The sequence below is a fragment of the Narcine bancroftii genome, chromosome 11, assembly GCF_036971445.1.
Source record: "Narcine bancroftii isolate sNarBan1 chromosome 11, sNarBan1.hap1, whole genome shotgun sequence".
Taxonomy (NCBI): domain Eukaryota; kingdom Metazoa; phylum Chordata; class Chondrichthyes; order Torpediniformes; family Narcinidae; genus Narcine; species Narcine bancroftii.
In genome coordinates, this window is record NC_091479.1 from 39,045,153 (window position 1) to 39,064,262 (window position 19,110).

Below are 19,110 nucleotides of genomic sequence, written 5' to 3' on the forward strand. Positions count from 1 at the left end.
TTGCAGTGATTTGGCCTTTTTTGCTTGCCCGGTCGCCTAGTGGGCTATAATCTCAGCGTTGATAAGGGGGAAATTCTTTCAATGTTTTATTCACTTTTATTACAGAATTCTTCCTAGTTTATCTGTGTAACATTGAAAGTAATGGGTTTTCATGAACAGGGATCATGATTTTACTCATAATTTGGTGAGCCAATGGATAGGACAGTTTTTGCTAATGCCCCATGGGAATCAAAATAAAAATGAAGTAACAAAATTAGGAAGGTTTGTTGACCCTTCCTTTTAAGCAGGATGTCAGGATAACCTTCATGTTGCTTGCTGAATTAAAATGTGATTTGTCAGTTCTTAATGGCAGCTGCCATTATTGGCATTGCAAGGAGAGATGGGAAATGGGTCAGGTCCTTGGTGGTCCCAGTAATGCAATGTAGAAAGATGTCACGGGGCTGAATGTGGTTTAGGGAGGGAGAGGGTATTAATTTTTAGGAAAAGTATGTGGCCAGCCACCTATCAATATTTTTTTATCAAATAGAAATTACTGCTGGTAGAAGCCATTTCCTACTTTGAACAGGCCCAATGTCATTATCCAAGCAGATATTGTTAAGAGCCCAAAGGATCCCAAAACCCAGCAGCAAGAGACATTCACCAAGACAAGTGGTTTTTAAAGCAGAAGTTATTTTTAATCAAATTTAATCATGAAAATAGAATTAAACTTTAACCTAACTCTATACTTAACAAACCCAAATTAACCCCTTTTTAATTCTAAGTGCACATATTTGTAATGTGTTTAAATTTAAGAAAAGTGATTTGGTTCACAGTTCAATCTTACTTCTCTTTCTTCCAAGTTCTCTGGATGCAGGCAATTCCGCTGTGCACAGATTGGAATGTGTATACATTTCACCAGGATTTGGTGCTCGATAGGTAAATGTTTACCGCTCAGGATAGTTCTTGTAGGGTTTTTAGAGAGAGATGTGTTGTTCCAGGATTTCCACAACTGTGACCATTAGTCACCTCAATGTCTCACTGTTGAACTTTGCCCCGTTAGGGTTTTCCAGAGGGTAACTTTTTCCTGCAAGCTACTACAGAGTTCCATTCCTCTTTTTCCAAACAACAGGAGTTCTTTCTTCTGCTTAACCTAGTGTTAGATAAACAAAACCAAGGAGTGAATTTCCTGTAAGCACCCTGCAGAAATGTACTTGTAGCCATCCTGGCTCCATTTCCAAACAATGGTCATTCATTTTATGACATCAGTTTGATTAACACCTACTTGTGAATGTGCATAACATTCTCCAGAGATCTTCAATATTTCTTCAGTCTTTCAAATAAGATGTTTTAAAATGTATTTGTGTGTGTATGTATGTAACCTACTCTAAATCTTACCAAAATCCCAAATATTACCAAATTCTCCAAATATATTTATCCATTACAATATCACGTAAGGAGCATTTAAGAGACTCTTAGACAGGCATACATGGGTGAAAGAAAAACAGGGTTGTAGCGGATGCACAGCGCAGTATTACAAACCACCACCATCAGTTCACAGACTTACCTGACACGTCGCGAGCTAACAGTGCTGGGCACCAAAGTACAGTGAGTGGATCAGATGAAGCCCCTGCCTAAAGGCACTGGGCACTAATGGCTCGTAGCTTTAATCTGCTGGTCCTGTGGACCGGAAGGTGTTCACTAATATTCTCATTGACAGGCAGGGAATAAAAGGTCTGTGTATGTCTGCAATAAACCAGTCTTGAGTTGACTACCTTTGTATGTGTTTGCCTTTATTGAGTAGCATCTACCGCAGTAGCCGCTACAGGGTTTTTTTTTTGTTAGAAATATCTAGATCAGCACATCGTGGGCCAAAGGGCTTGTACCGTGCTGTAATATTCTGTTATTTCTGTTATTGCTTGACTTTGAATTATCTCTTGTAAACACTGTGAGACTTCAATAATGTAGCAAATTTGCACAGCAACATTGCAGTCAGGAGTTTGTATCTCCTGGTTGACTTGAGCTTTTCTCTTTTTTACATAATGCTTTATAGGTCTGGTCAGTAAGAAAAGAAATATTGTGCATGTTGAATATGTCATTATGTCTGAAAGTAACACTGGAAAAGAGTCAGTAACACCAAGGTAAATAGCACCCTTTAGTGGCTGGTGCAGTTTCCTGATGGGCACAAGTTATCACTCAGTGGCGACAGTGATGTGAAAATGTGGGTAAATTATTTTGTATATGATTTATACATGTTAAAATTAGCTGTTGTTTGTTCCAATTTCAGGTAGGTGTGGTTGCAAAGTGGGTAAGGATAGAAAATGCTTGGGGATCAAAAACTGGGGCTTGCATTTGATGGTGTGAAAGTCAAAATGGAAACTCAGAAAAAGGCTAATCTGATTAAGCAAGCCACTGGCTCTTATACTTTCACCAGAAGTGAATCTAGAATTGAATTTTGAGTCTTTTACAGTGGGTATCTTCAAAGTCTGTTGATTGCAAGACTAAATTAAGAGCCCTTTTGCCCCTGGCTGTACTGAAAGATTGTTTTGTTTATTAACTAAATCTTTCTGAGAGGGAGAATAGACTGAATCTGCTTTCCTACTCATTGGTGATGAATCTTACAGTAAGATCTTTCAAATAATTACAGATTCCTAATTCCTCCCAGTCCTCGGGCATTTTCTCCTGCAATCTACATCAGTTACCACCATCCAGGGATTCTCATGCTGGGTAATGTTTCACAATCACCTCCTCCAACCATGTCCTTGCACTCTGTGGCAGGAAATCCAATCCAGAGTAAATGACAGATTGGCTGAGCACCTCCACGTCGATCACAATGGCCATCTTGGCTCATGGTCACAAGATGTTTTAAGTTCCATTCCATTCCCACTCTGACCTTTGTCTTCTGCCTCCTCCATTGTCAGGGTGAGGTCAAATCCAGAGGAACCATCTCTTATTGAATTTGTGAATCGATGGTATGAATATGGAATTTTCCTAGTTCATGTAACCTGCCCACACTCCCCCATATTTATCTCTCTCTCCTATTGATTCACCCAGTTCTCCTCGTATTTTCCCTTCCAAACCAGATGACTTATAAATGTGGGCAGAGAAATGGCAGATGGAGTTTAATCTGGACAAGTGTCTTGCACTTTGAGAAGAGTTGTAGTAGTGTTGCAATGAGGGATCTTGGGGTGCAAGCGCGAGCTCCTTGAAAGTGGCAACAAAAGTGTAGGGTGTTAAAGAAAGTATTCTTCATTGAGCAGGGCATGAAGTATAAACGTGGTTAGACCACATTTCAAGTGTTTTCTGCATTTCTAGTTGCTGCATAACAAAAAGAGTTTATCAGGGGGTTGCTTGGGATAGAGCATTGGTTCTGGGGAGAGGTTGGACAAATTTGGATAGTTTTCTCTGGAACATTGGAAGCTGAGTGATGACCTGGTTGAAATTTATCCAATTATTGTAGTCCTGGAGAAGGTAGATTTCTTCTTCCCCCTCCCCTGTGGGAGATGTAAAAATACTACGATGCCTATATTGAACATGAGAGGGGAAAAGGAGAGAAGTGAGGCAGGTTTTTGCACAGTGCGGTGGGGGTCTGGCCCACGTTGCCAGGATAGTGGTGAAATCACCACGATTTAAGAGGCATTTAGTTGGGCACATGAACAAGAGGGAATAATGGGTGATGTGTATGGACCATGTGCTGACAGATTGGATTATGCTCTATTGGGTGATGATTCATCTCTTTTCAAGGATTGTTGCCAATGGGCAATAAACTTTTCACAAAGGTCTATCTCCAATGAATGTATTTAGAACATTTCCATGAGTTAATTCCCGGTAGAAACACCAGTTTATTATTCAAGCCGTGTAGCCACAGCAATAATACAAAATTTGAAGGCCATCATTACTGAATCCATTTTAATCAGCCTTCACCTTGTTCAATGTTCAGTTGAGACAACAAAATCAAAATGCAACTTTTAACCTCTAGGAAAGATTAATTACCCTCTGTACCACAGAATTATTACTGAAAAAATATTTGGAAAATTTTGTGAATTCAGCTTCCAAAGAGGTGATGAAGAGGAACCACAACAACATTTTAAAATATTCAATCCAGAACATTTATTAGAAGATGTTTATCACAATAAACATGTTCAGGTTCAGTAATGATCGATTCTGGATTGGCATGTGGCAGTAATAAAAAGAATGCAGGATAGATATATTCCAAGGATAAATAAATTAAAGATTTGGATTGTGGTTTAAATGATTTTGTGGCCAAATTTGCGGAGGTCACCAAGATAGGGGACAGAGAAGGAAATGTAGAAACCGTAAAGTTGCAGAAGGATATAAACAGATTAGGAAACTGGGCAAAATGATGGCAGATGAGATTTAACACCGAGAAATGTACAGTTGTACATTTTGGCAGTGGAAATAAACAGGAAGCATACTATTTGGATGGGATGAAAATCAGACCTTGGATGTGCAAAGGGACCTGGGTGTCCTTGTGCAAGGAAACCTAAAAGTTAATGACCAGGTGAAATTGGTAATGAAGAAAGCGAATACTATGTTGGCATTCATTTCAAGAGGAATGGTGTACAAGAGTAAAGAGGTGTTGATGAGGCTCTATGGGGCACTGCTGAGAGCTCATTTCGAGTACTGGGTGCAGTTTTGGGCCCCCTAACTGAGAAAGGATGTGATATTTTTGGAGAGGGTGCAGAGGAGAATGACGAGGATGATTCCCAGAATGCAAAATACAATGTACAAGGAGTGCTTGACAGCTCTTGGGTTGTATTCATTGGGGTATCGGAAATTAAAGAAGAAAGCTCATGGAGACATTTTGTATTTTGAAAGGTTTAGATAGGGTGGATGCGGGTAAGATGTTTCCCTTGGTGGGTGAATCGAGGACAAGTAAATTAAAGGTTATCCATCCAAAACAGAGATTGGGAAGAACTTCTTTCACCAGAGTGTCATGGAGCTGTGGAACTTACTGCCTCATACAGCAGTGGAAGCCAGATCACTGGAAGTATTTAAACAAGAAATAGACAAGTATCTCGTTAGTGAGGGCATGAAGGGATATGGGGAAAAGGCTGGAAATTGGAAGGAGTGTAAGAGTAGCTCAGTGTGTATTTACGGAGCAGACTCAATGGGCCTGGTGGCCTGGTTCTGTTCTTTTTTCTTGGGATCTTGTTCTCATTTGAGAGAGATTATCGAAGGCAACTGAGAAAAATGGAAACATTCGAGGCAATTGTTGGAGTAGGTTATTTGTTTACCATCTCTATGTAAAACTCCAAAATTATCTGTCACTTTGGATCGGTGCCAGTCTCTCCAATCCCTGAGGAACATAGTCTTTCTAATATGTCATTTGTTCTTTCAGCTACAAATGATTCTCTTTTTCAAACATGGCCACAGGTTACTCGTGTTTCATTTCTGTCTTGCAATCTTTTTGGGTGGTTTTTCAGTTGTAAATGTGGAAAATTCCATTTTGCGAGTGGATTTCTTGTCACATTTTTCCGTGATGTATTTGAAAAAACGTTGTGTGGACTGCAGCTCTTGAATGCAAGTGAGCTGCATTTGTTGTCCTTCCAGTGCCATCTGCTGCCTGACAAGCCTTCAACCTGATTCCTGCCCTTTCCAAGCCTTGCTCAAGTGTTTTCCTCACCTGTGACCCCATCGTAACGGTGTACAGACATGCAATAAGCCACCATATAAAGGCATGGTCTGAGACGCAGGCTCGTAATACCCCCAGATTATCTTAAAATCGCAAGATTGGATTGGCAAGAGTTGGGCGTAGTCCACAGATCTGACAGCTGCTGGGCTTCACGGTTACATATGGTTGTGAAAAAAACTAGGGATTGGCGGCCTTGCAGAGATGATCGTCCCCTGAACAATTCCACCATGCCTGACTGATACAATATTCCAAATTTACAAGACTCCTCAGCAAACCTCCACAGCAAATATGCATTTGCTAAAATAGATCTAGAACGTGCTTACTATTAGATTCCATTTGAGTCTCCGGATGTCACAAAGACAGCAGTGATGCTCCCGTTCGGCATGTTTGAGTTTCTGAGAATACCATTCGGTCTATGGAATGCAGCTCAGACATTCCAGTGGTTCATGGACCACAAACTCACTGGCCTTGGGTTTGTTTGGTGCTTGTGTTGATCGAGGAGATTCTGGTTGTAAATGTGGATGAAGAGGAGCACAAGAGCCACCTTATCTCATTGTTTCCAAGGCTTGAGGAACGTGGCATCATGATCAATCCCAGGAAATTGTTTCTGGTGCTTCTGATCTTGTATTTTTGAGGCCTAGAGTTATGTAACATGGTATTTTGCCTGATGAATGGGAAGTGCGTGAATTTTGAGAATTTCCTCCCCCCATTAAGGTTGGCCAGTTGTGATGGTTTTTAGGTATGAGGAATTTTTATTGCTGTTTCCTGGTGAATGCCACAGCATCTCTATTTCCTCTTGCTGAATGACTCAAAGGATCTGATGTCTGTTTCAAAAAGACCTTAACTTTGAAAGACTATGCCGTGTATGCTTTACATGAAGTGAACACTGTTCTTACAAATGCCACTAAGGTTGTACATCAAATGCCCAAGGCGTTGCTCTCTTACCGCAGATGCATCGGTCAGTGCTGTGGAACCAGTGTTCGAACAATGAGTCTGTGGGCGAATGGAAACTTTGGCATTTTTTTTCCAGCCAAGTGGTCACCAGCTCAGGCAAAGTATAGTACATTTAGGCAAGCACTCTAAGCTATCTATCTCGCAGTGAAATATTTAAGTTTTAAAAAAATATATTTATAGTTTTGTATACAGTTCAATATAATAATAGAAACATATCCAAATGATACATTGTTCAAAATAGAATAAAAAATAAATGTTTTAATGTACATAAAAGTGAAAAGAGAAAAAAGTATAAAAGATTAAAAATACAGATCTAGGTGCAAAGCTCCTGTGGTAACTATTCCCTCCCAAAAGGAAAGGCAGGATATTAATAAAATATTAGAATTAAATCAACATGATAAGGTTCAACCATTAAGATTAAAAAAAAGTGGTGGTGGGGTGGAGAAGTGAAAACATTAGATATCCAAACCCATATCTAAATATGGTTTCCATATTTTGAATTATGTATCATACCCAGTTCTAATATTATAAGTCACATTTGCTCAGGGAATACAATTTTCCATTTCCCCACAATCAATTTTAAGATGGGATTCAGATCTAAAACATGAATTTGAAAAATTAGGAATAAATTAATTGATGTGGCATTAAATATAATTGATGAATAAGTTATAATTAACTATCAAAAACATTAATTATTGTCCCAACAAATGTCAGACCACCAAAAAGGATCAATTTCAGTTCCAAAATCCAATTCATATCTTTCTTTTGATTTATTCAAGTCTGGGTTTGGACATTCCTGTTGAAGTAGAAGATACAATTTGGAAATGTTTCTTTCTAATTCCCTCATGAATCCTAATTTCCAATGCAATATTTCAGCTTTTTATTGGAAGGTCATCCTTTGACCATTTGTACAGACCACCAGCCTCTTATGCATACTCTATCTCTACTTTCCAAGGGAGACTCGGCACTTGCACTTCATCCTTCAATTTTCATTTGACACACATGACATCTGAGAGAAAGCGAATGCTGTGGTTGGTGCCTAATCCAGGTGCGACATTACATACAACTACTGACATCAATTTCAATGCCATGGCTCATGCACGGTGCACTGATCCCGATTTCATCCGGTGTAACCAGATCAACTCTGGTCTCCATCTTCAAGATGTGACCCTGGATGAATCGGCTGAAAAGTTGGTCTGATTTTTTTTTTCCCCCAACAGGAAGGACTAGGCTGTTTGTGTGGGCGGCTATGAGCAGGAGATTTTCTCTTCATAATCTATCTCTTCCTGGTAGAAGAGCATCAATCAAACTGGTTAAGGAACATCTTACCTGGCTTTGTGTGAAACAGCATGTTGGATTATGGGCAAGGACTTGCTTGGTGGGTCAACACACTAAAGTCTCCAGGCACATGAAATTCAAGCTGGGGGATTTTGTTGTTTTGGATTCCTATTTCCAGCACGTGCACCTTGTGGCTTCCAAGGTCCACTTCCACCATCTTGGCAATGTACTTCACTGCTCACGTGTGAGGACAGGACTACCAGGTGGCAGGATGAAATTCCTATCATTGGCATCTCTGCAGAGACAATTGCTTGGACTTTTGTGGATCATTGGATTCCATCTTCTGGTGTTCTGGGCACTATTACAACAGATCGAGGGTCTCAGTTCGAGTCAGCATTGGTCTGAGCTCTCACTGATCCTCTGGGCACTACCTGAATTATCGCTGAGCATTTCAGGGCCAACAGCTTCTTTGAGCATTTCCATTGACAATCGATAGCACCATTGACAGCAGGTGGCAAATCATCGACATGGAGCGAACATTTGCCCATGGTTCTCCTTTGTGTGACTACAGCTCTTAGGGCAGATCATGGATGTTTAGTGGTAGAGCTAGTCTATGGCTGTATGCTGACCTTGCCAGGTGAGTTTGTGAATCTGAGTCCAGACACAGTGCTCCATGAACAGGTCAGTTATCTTGACCGTCTTTGAGAAAATGAGATTACTCTGATGTTCTCCTATGTGGCAGCATCATCTGCAGTGGATGTGCCAAATGATTTACCACGCTGTACTCATGTGTTTCTTTGACATGATGATGTTCGTAAACCACTTTAGCCCATTTACGATGGTTCTGTCTGGGTCTTATGACACCATCCATAGTGTTTTGTGATTGACAGGAATGGAAAAGGTAACACTGTTTCCATCAACAGGTTGAAGCCAGTGTATTTCGAATACACGTTCTGCATCAGGGCCAGAGCCAGAGGACCAGTCATACCCCTGCATCGTCTGTCTTGCAGTATCATACGAGATGAGGCCGAACTGTCAACCCTCCAGACCGTTACACTGGGGACAGTTCCATTCAGTCGCCTCCTTCCATGGATTGGAGGCTGGAGGTGGGCGGGGCTGTCACGGTGATGTATCTGCCTGCTTTGGGAACGGTGCCAGTTGCCGCTGATGATGTAATTGGATAATCGCGCTGGAGGAATAGCCCACGTGTCCGGGTGTGTTAAACATCAGTATATGGGTGATGGATCTCGGATGCAGCAGGAGTAGAGAGACAGGGTCAGGATTACAATGTGGCACTGAGCCAATGAGAAGGTCAAAAGGGTTTGGCTGAGTGGTGTTTGGGGAGTTGAAGAATGCAATGTTGTGTCTGAGGACGATAAAGAAGGTCGACTGCATTGTCTTCTGGAAGAAACAAGTGAGGGTATTCTTTAATTGTTTGTAAACTATGGTATATCAGTGTCGTTACAATTCTAACCCTTCCCTACCTTACACTCATTACCCTCTATTATTTTTCCATCCATGTATCTTAGAGTGTTTTGAATGTCCTTATTGCTCCAGCCCCCACCTCCACCCCAGCAATGCATCCCAGACCCTCACTGCTCTGTAATTTTTTAAAAACTTGTTTAGGCGATCAAATCAAAAGATGAATGAAGTTCTACTGCTACATCTCGTGATCTCATCATCATTTCTTTGCAGATTATGGGCAAATTGAGAGAAAAAATGTTTGTCTTAAATAAACACTATGAAGGAGAGGGGGAAGGGTGGATCCCTTATTATATCTGCTGTGCAAATACTGCGAGCTGCATTGTTACACCTCTTAACAACACATGTAACACCTCATCATCAGGTTTTTAAGAATACTGGGGAATATTAATGATCTAAAATGCCCAAACTGGTGAAATAAGTCGAGATGAATGCCTCGTATTCCCAAATCGGAATGCACTTTGGAAAGCATCATTGGGTTTTAGTGACTTGCTCATGAACCAGAATTTCTCTCACTTGGGTTCTGGCTCCTGAGCCCATTCTCTTGCTTCCATTTCAATGAAGTGGCTACTTTCCCTTCCTGGCTCCCATGCAAGCTCGCTGTGGCTTCTTTTGTACTGACTGTCATTATGTTGTTGCAAAGTTCTGTCCATCCATCTTTTCTCAAAATCTGAACTAATCTGTACCAACTCACAAAATAGAGAGGATTTTGCCAGTACTGGGAGAGTTTAGGACCAGTTGGCACAACCTCAGAATAAAAGGATGTCTGCTTAAAACTGAGATGGAGTAATCTTTACATCTGGAGCAGTGATTTTCAAATTCCTCCTCCACAACCCCACCCCCAACCGCCGGATCATATTCCACTTAGTCCCTGTGCCAGAAGTGCTCTGTTAGTAAGGGATTACTTAAGGTGGAATGTGATTGGAAAGAAAAAGTTTGAAAACCTCTATTTTAATCGTACGTCATTGACTTGTTCTGTGAGTGGTTTCATAACTCCAGAGGAAATGGGCCAAAGACAATTTTTCTCGAGCAAAATGTTTCCTTCACAATTGGGTCCACTGCAGTCTTTCTTAGCCTTTTTTCCCATTCATATGCCACTTTAAGCAATCTCTTACTCATTTTTCAACACTCCAAGGAATAAAGTCCAATCCTGTTCAACCTTTCCCTGGAGCTCAACTCAGGAAGACCTGGCAGCGTCCGAATAAATCTTCTCTGCACTCTTTCAATCTTACCAATACCCTTCCTGTAGCTACGTGCCCAGAATTGCACACAATACTCCATATTTGGCCTCACCAACATCTTATCCAACCTCACCATAACTTCCCAACTCCTATTTTCAATATGTTAATTAATGAAGACCAAGATGAAAAAAAGCTGTCTTTAGAACCCTTTCGTCCTGTGACACCACTTTCATGGAATTATGTAACTGTGTTTTATCTCTTGCTGCAGATTTGTATAACTTCTTTGTTCAATTTCTTAATGTTGACTTCTGGACTATTTTATTGTGCCCCTTGATCGAGAGAGTTCTGGAAGAGCAAAGCAATGTTGTTTTCTTTTGTCAGGTCAAATTTTGTCACATTGATCCAAAAACAAGTATTTTCACCATTCCTTCATTTCAGATTCTCTGCAGCTGTCGTATTGAACCTCACAGTGACGGCATCATGTTTGTCTTGTTCATCCTTTACCCCTCCATCCAGACAGATGTGCAGATCAGCGAGTCGACTCCACTCATCCAGCACCACTGCCATTTCTGCTGCTCGGGCATTTCATCCCACATTTTCAATTTGTTATTTCCGCTCTTCTTTTTCTCAGCAAAGAGAATCAGGTTTATTTGATCATCTTTCTGAATCCCAGTGAAAGGTTATCGACCTGAAGGTTTCAACTCCGATTATTTTTCCAGTAGATGACCCGCTGAGTATTTCCAGCATTGAGTTTTTATTTTACTGCCTTGGTGTATTACTGAGAGCTTTGAATGGGAGAAGAAATGTGGGTTGGGTTAAGTAAAGATGTCTAGATTATGGGGTGGATTTAGAAAAATAGACGTAAAAGTGGAGGGTTCATGGAAATAGTTAATTCATCTTTTTGAAATTTGGAGTCTCCTGCCGGAAAGCATGGGATAATCACGGGGCTTAATTCAAACCTGCCGGCAGCAAACTCTTAATGAGGTCCCACCTTGTCCTGTGGAGCCCAGCACATATAACCATATGACCGTTTACAGCATGGAAACAGGTCATATTGGCCCTTCTAGTCTGTGCCAGTTCACATGAACAACTCCACTAGTTTTCCCCTCCAATACTCTGGCCATATCCCTCCAACCCCCTCATATCCATGTACACATCCAACATTCTCTTAAATGACAGAAAGGACCCTGCCGCAATGACCTCTTCTGGAAAATCATTCCATTCTGCCACCACTCTCTGAGTGAAGAAGCATCCTCTAACATTTCACCAAAAGTTTTGCACCCTTACCTTGAACTCATGCCCTCTTGTTCCAACCACCGCTGCCCTCAGGAGAAAGAGTCTACTCACGTCTAGTCTATCTATTCCTTTCATAATTTTGAATACCTCTACCATAACCCCCTTCATCCATCTACATTCCAATGAATAAAGTCGCTGTCTCTTTAATCTTTGTCTGTACTCGAGATGTTGTAAGCCACGTAACATATCTCAGGATAAGACCCACTGTCTTAACGTCCCTCATATGCAAGATTTTGCCTCCCATCTGCACAATTTCTGTGCTTTCTCCAAGGTTGATCTTGTCATGAGATACCATCAGATCCCATCCATAAGGAAGACATTCCTAAAACGGTGATTATTACCCCTTCTTGGCTTTTTGAATGTCTTAGGATGCCACTTGAGTTGAAGAATGCTGTTCAAACCTGCCAGCAGGTTATAAGCACTTAGGGCAAAGATTTAGAGTTCCCTTACATCTACTTGGATAACATCTGGTAAAAACAATCTCGTCATGAATATTCTCTCCAGACTGACTATATTTCACATTCAAGGTGACATTGATATTCCTGAATTAGCCAGTGTCCAAGCAATGGACGCTGATGTTCAGGCATACAGTACAGCCATTACTAACCTGGACATACAGCAGGGGCCAGCACAACTGGGTGGCCAACCTTACTTTGTGACATGTATTTGGGCTACATTAGACCAATGTTTCCTGCATCTTGGAGGAAACACCTTATTGACCAGATACACAGCTTATATCATCCATCGATCAGAACATCTGTTAAGCTCATGTCAAATAAATATGTATAGCATGGACTGAGAAAAGGCGTCGTGCAATGGGTTTGCACATGTTCCTCCTGCCAGACTGCCAAAACTCAGTGCCACACTAAGGCACCTCTTCAACATTTCCTCACGGTATGCAGACAGTTGGAATACGTGCATGTAAACCTGCTTGGACCATTGCCAGAATCTCAAAACATGAGATATATTCTAACAGTAGTAGAACATTTCACGTGCTGCCCAGATGCCGTCCCGTTGCCATCCAGTGACACTGAGACAAGGGCCAGAGCATTCATCGTCAACTGGATGGCTAGATTTGGTTTTCCCACATTAATTCAGTCCGCGGAACACAATTCACCCTCGTTCCCACCGGTAACTGAAGTCCACTTTTAAGGCACGACTCACTGGTCCCAATTAGGTTGATGAGTTGCCATGCATTCTTTTGGGAGTGCACACAGCTCCAAAGTAAGATACATCTGCATTGTCTGCAGAGATGGTTTATGGTACGGTCCTTACAGTTTCATGGGACATTCATTTCACAACCAACTCTGATCTGAACTTCCTTCCACAGCTTCGACATGGTATCGTGATCAGCAAAGCTTTTCCTACCCATTGGCTTGGATCCCCTTAACAGAATGTACCCCACCACTCCTGGACACTGATTTTGATTTTGTGCGCAGACAGGACACAGGAGTGCTGTTACAATGACCGTATGAGGGTGTTTTCCGCGTGGTGAAGAAGGATGGGTTTGAGTATACTTTGGACATTGGGGGACATTCGCAACTGTTTAGTTGGGACAGACAAAAGCCTGCTCATGTGGATCCCACTTTACCCATTCAGTGCCCAGACGATGAGGGTGTCCACCTAAGGTGCATGCAGCTGGTGTTTTACTTTCTGGCAAGGGTTCTGGGGGTGGGGGGGGGGGTTGTGCATCAGCTCTGTAGCGGGCCGAGAGGGCAAGGTTCTTTGGCCGGCACATGAAATCATAAGGCAGACAGCTGGGAATTCATCCATTTAATTGATCGCATGCACGTGGTCCTGCGTGCCGAGGAATGGCACGTTGATCTGTGATTTCCCCTGCCGGAAGGTACGGGACACTCACAGGACTTAATTTAAACCTGTGGTCCTGTGGATCTGCAGCAAACTCATAAATGATGTCCCACCTTGGCCCATGGAGCCCGGGACATGCTGTAAATAGAAGAAGCCTGTAAAGACTGAATAAAGCACTTTTGTGTTGACTAACCAGGTGTGTGTGTGTGTGTGTGTGTGTGTGTGTGTGTGTGTGTGTGTATGTTGCTTTAGTAGCTCTATCGAAGTAGACGCTACATATATAAATATTTGGGAGGATGATCACACTTACAGGATACTTTTCATCCATCTCACAGCCTGTGGGAAGAAGCTATTCCCCAGCATGTAAGTCCTGATTTTGATGATGGACGTGGTTAAAGATGCTGTTCACTAGATCAAAATGGTCTTTGTACTATTCCTTGAGCCCAATTTGAATAACACTCCCAGAAAATGTCATCTACAGAAAAAGGGAGACCCCAGTGATCCTCACTACTCTGCATCATTGCTGTCTGATGCTATACAGCAACTAGACCATCCAATGGTCGAGACTCAACTGCGCCTCTGTAAAATCTCAGGATGAGAGTCGTTGGCCTTGACCTCCTCAGCCTCTTTGGGAAGTGTAGGGCCTTCCTGACTGATAAGGAGGTGTGATTGTTTTGTGTATTAATACGTGTGCTGTATGGATGGGAATTTTATGTGATTGTATTGTCTATTCTTGCTCCTTAACAATCTTTAGTGGATAGAAGTAGTCATTGTACTTTAGGATGTACAATCATGTACAGATTGTCCTTAAATAGCCATTTGGCCCAGATGTCTATTCAGTCTAAGAATACTTTCGATCAGAGGCAGATTTTAAACAATAACACCATTCATACTTAAACAAACATTGATTTTAATTTTCTTTAAAAAAAACAGGATCAAACTTTAACATCAGTATTAACCTAACAGCCTTCCATTACCCCCTTCTAATTCGAAGAGCATGTGTATTTAATGTGCATAAAGTTCTTTGACACAACTCCAAGTTCACCGGTGTCTATCAATTCTGATACTGTGCATAGAATTCAACATTTATGAATTTGAATATGAATGATAAGCTCTGGTGCTTAAAAGTAAATGTTTACCCTCCAGGAAGTTTCTTGTTGGTTTCAGAGAGGGATTTCTTGCTAATTGTACACACATAAACTGATTCCCTTTGATCAGCCACTTTGGTGTCTTGCCAAAGAAACTTGACCCATCAGGGTTTTCCAAATGATAACCTCTTCTGCAGGTCACCATTGAGTTCCTTTTGTTTCCTTTATTTCAGGTGAAACACCATTTCTAGCCAGCCATTTCCTCTTGTATGGACAACAAGGTTTTTCAACAGGCTGAACTGAGAACTCACAACCCGTCTTCAAAATGGGGTTTCAACAAGATGTCAGCTTGCCATCTCTCTCTCTCTCTTTTAGAAGAAAAGCCTATTTGGCCTCTCCTCTCTGCTTGCAAAACCACATGACCTTCTTAGAACAGCAAACTGCAACCAGCCAGATGACTGCACCTGACCCAAACTTCTGAGTCCATTCATCTGTTGCTTTAAAAACAATAATCCATTTGCACCTAATTTTGAAATTATAGCAAAGCAGTCTCCTTGTTTTGTCTTTGCAAAGGCTCTTGGCGCCTGCATGACTCACTCTCAGCAAAGCTCTTGCAATTTAAATAAGAGCTGTTTTGTACAGTGTATGTGTTTGTTTGTGACCTAAACGACTCCTACAATCCATCTCTTTCAAAAAAATCTCTATATACAATGTAAAATATATAATCTGTCACAGGACAGATGCAGCAGAGGAGTTGTGATAAAATCAATGATGTCCTTACAAAAAAAAAGTGGGAAGAGGTATAATCTGGTGAGTGGAGTTTGTAATAGTTTGAAACTTGAACCTCTCTCTCTATTTCAGGAGACAATTTACTGTCATGTAATTAAAAAGTGTCATATCACACAAAATTGCTTTTTTCCTGCTGTAAGACAAACAGACTCACCTCTGGCAGAAATTGCCTGAAATGCCTCTTGCAGTCAGAGAAAGACTGAGTGCTCCCCCACCCCCACCATCCCTAGCCCTGGGCCAAGTCACTGAGGGTCTGTGGATTCTCTTTCAGTGCTCACAGACTATCCAAGTCATTGGCAATGTGAGCTCCAGTTTTGAACCTCTGACATAATTAGGAACCATTTAGCACTCACTCGTATCCCAGGTCTGATACCTGACACCATTTTAGCCAGTTTTGACCCAGTCTCTAGCATTCCACAGCCTGGTGTGAGTTCGTTGACTGCTTTGTCCAGAAGCCCACAGCCTGCGTGGGTTCCTCTCCTCAAGTCACCAACAGCCTGCCACCTATGTGGGTCTTTCAGCTGCAGAACCCCTCACTGGTCTGCTTCCTTGGTCACTGACCTGTAGATTGAATTGTCTGCTTCTGAGATGTTGGTGGGGTGTGGTCTTTCTGTTTTCTGGTGCCCTGCACTAGTCGTCCGCTACCCCAGAGTTCACGGTGGCGAAGAAATCTAACAAATCTAAATAAAAAAAATGTAACTAAGAGGAGAATCTCACATGTCTAGAGGGATGGAAAGGGCATTATTACAAATTGAAGCCTGATATTTGAATATTCAGGTGCCAAATTTGCAAAAGCATAGAGTATATATTTCTCAAGTGAAATGTAATTTTTTCCAAAGGAATACAACTTTGAATTTTTGCATGTCATCTGGGCATCCCTAAAAATATATGTGATTTCCAAGTAAGTTCAATACATGTCCTCATCACCGCTAACGTTAATTTAACAAATTTCAATTGATATATTAATAGATTTAATTTGGGCCTTGTTCCTTCAATATTTCTCAATAAAAATAAGGTCAGTTTCTGTGGAAAAACATCTCCTAAAACTTGTTCCATAAATATTGTAATTCTCCACAAAATGATCTCACATTTGGACAAAGATAAGATGAATGCAAGAAAGTTGCGACATCTTCACCACACCTCAAACATTCATCTGATAATTCTGATTTTATTCTATTCAATTTCACTGGTGTAAGAAGTAACTATAGAAGAAAAACTAGTTGTGAATTCCTTCCTCACTGCTGTAGTGTGGAACTCTGGTCAATAGATCCAAAATGCTGCATTGAAGTGAATTATTACAACTCCCCTGGATCACGTGATCAAGAGAGCAAAAATAAATTACCAAAGTAAGCTTGCGGCAAATATAAAAACCTGCAAAAGCTTTTATAAATATGTCAAGAGGAAAAGATTGGTGAAATCCAGAGTAGGTTCCTTGCAGTCAGAATCAGGGGAATATATAATGGGGAATAAGGAAATGGCAGACCAATTAAATTCTTACTTTCGTTCTGTTTTCACAAGAGAGAATACAAATAACCTCCCAAGGATGTTGGGAAACATAGAGACTAATGCAAGGGAGGAACTGAAAGAAATCAGTATCTCTAAGGACATGGTCTTGGGGAAATTGATGGGATTGAAGGCAGATAAATCCCAAGGGCCTGATAATCTACATCTTAGGGTTCTTAAGGAAGTGGACATTCAGATAGCAGATGCTTTAAGAATTATTTTCCAGAACTCGATAGACTCAGGATCAGTAGCCATGGATTGGAGGGTAGCTAATGTTACCCCACTATTTAAAAAGAGGGGTAGAGAAAAAGCGGGGAATTATAGGCCGGTGAGCCTTACATCTGTAGTGGGCAAAATGATGGAATCCATTATTAAGGATGTAATAGTGGAGCATATGACTAGCAGAGAAGGGATCGGACAGAATCAACATGGATTTACAAAAGGAAAATCGTGCTTGACAAATCTATTGGAATTCTTTGAGATGGTGACAGGTAAAATAGATGGGGGAGAGCCAGTGGATGTGGTGTCCCTGGACTTCAAAAAGGCCTTCGATAAGGTCCCGCATAATTGACTGGCTTCCAAAATCAAGGCTCATGGGATTGGGGGAAAAGTATTAATGTGGATTGAGAACTGGCTGGCAGGTAGAAGACAGAGAGTTGGGATAAATGGCTCATTTTCTAAGTGGCAGGCGGTGACCAGTGGGGGCGGTGACCAGTGGGGTGCCACAGGGATCTGTACTGGGACCCCAGCTGTTCACAATTTACATTAATGATCTGGATGAGGGGATTGGATGTAATATCTCCAAATTTGCAGATGACACAACCTAGGAGGGGTTGTGTGCATGGAAGAGGGGTTCAGGAAGCTCTAGTGTGATTTGGATAAATTGAGGGACTGGGCAGATACATGGCAAATGCATTACAATCTGGATAAATGTGAGGTTATCCACTTTGGTAATACAATCTGGAGGAGAGATTACTATTTGAATGGCAATAGATTAAGAGATGGGGAAGTGCAGAGAGACCAGGGGTACTTGTACACCTTTCTCCGAAGGCGAGCATACAGGTACAGCAGGCGGTTAAAAAGGCAAATGGTATGTTGGCCTTCATATCAAGAGGGTTTGAGTATAGGAACAAGGATACTTTACTGCAGCTGTACAGGGCCTTGGTGAGACTACACCTGGAGCATTGTGTGCAGTTTTGGGCACCTTATCTAAGGAAGAATGTTCTTGCAATGGAGGGAGTGCAGAGGCGATTCACCAGGCTGATACCTGGAATGGCAGGAATGACTTATGAGGAAAGATTGCAGAAATTGGGATTGTACTCGCTGGAGTTTAGAAGATTGAGAGGGGATCTCATAGAGACATATAAAATTCTGGCAGGACCGGACAGAATGGATGCAGATGGGATGTTTCCAATGGTGGGAAAATCCAGAACCCGGGGCCATGGTTTGAGGATAATAGGCAAACCATTTAGGACCGAGATGAGGAGGAATTTCTTGACCCAGAGGGTGGTGAATCTGTGGAATTCATTGCCACAGAGGGCAGTAGAGACAGGTTCATTAAATGTATTTAAGAGGGAATTAGATCTATTTCTTCAGTATAAGGGTATTAAAGGTTACGGAGAGAAGGCGGGGACGGGGTACTGAACTTTAAGATCAGCCATGATCTCGTTGAATGGTGGAGCAGGCTCGAAGGGTCGAATGACCTACTCCTTCTCCTATCTTCTATGTTTCTATTGCCAAATCAGCTTCCTGAGGAGGTTTTCAAATCCAATAGCCTGAGTCACCTGACTCCAGGTGCAGCTTTCAGATAAAATCCTTGCTGACATCTGCTACATGACTGATGTCAAAACAATGATACTGAACTAATTTATATCTTTCATTGAGTTCCTTATATGGATCTCCCATATTTGCCAATCAATTACAATATTCAGATCCATTTCCCACCTTTGTCTCAACTTATGAACTCCTCACTTAAAAGTTCCTACTTGTAATAAAGTGGACATCATCAAATAATTTTTTAACAATTCCTCTTATAAGGAATTTCTATTTCAGTACAACATGGTTGGTGCTAACTTATCCTTCAAATATGCTCTTAGTT

General features: G+C 41.4%; 1 long non-coding RNA gene across 1 annotated transcript in view; it reads right to left on the reverse strand.

The window, feature by feature from the left end:
• The window catches only part of LOC138745276 (uncharacterized), a 342,228-nt gene that overhangs the window by 214,087 nt on the left and 109,031 nt on the right, over window positions 1-19,110 (reverse strand). The window lies entirely within an intron of this gene.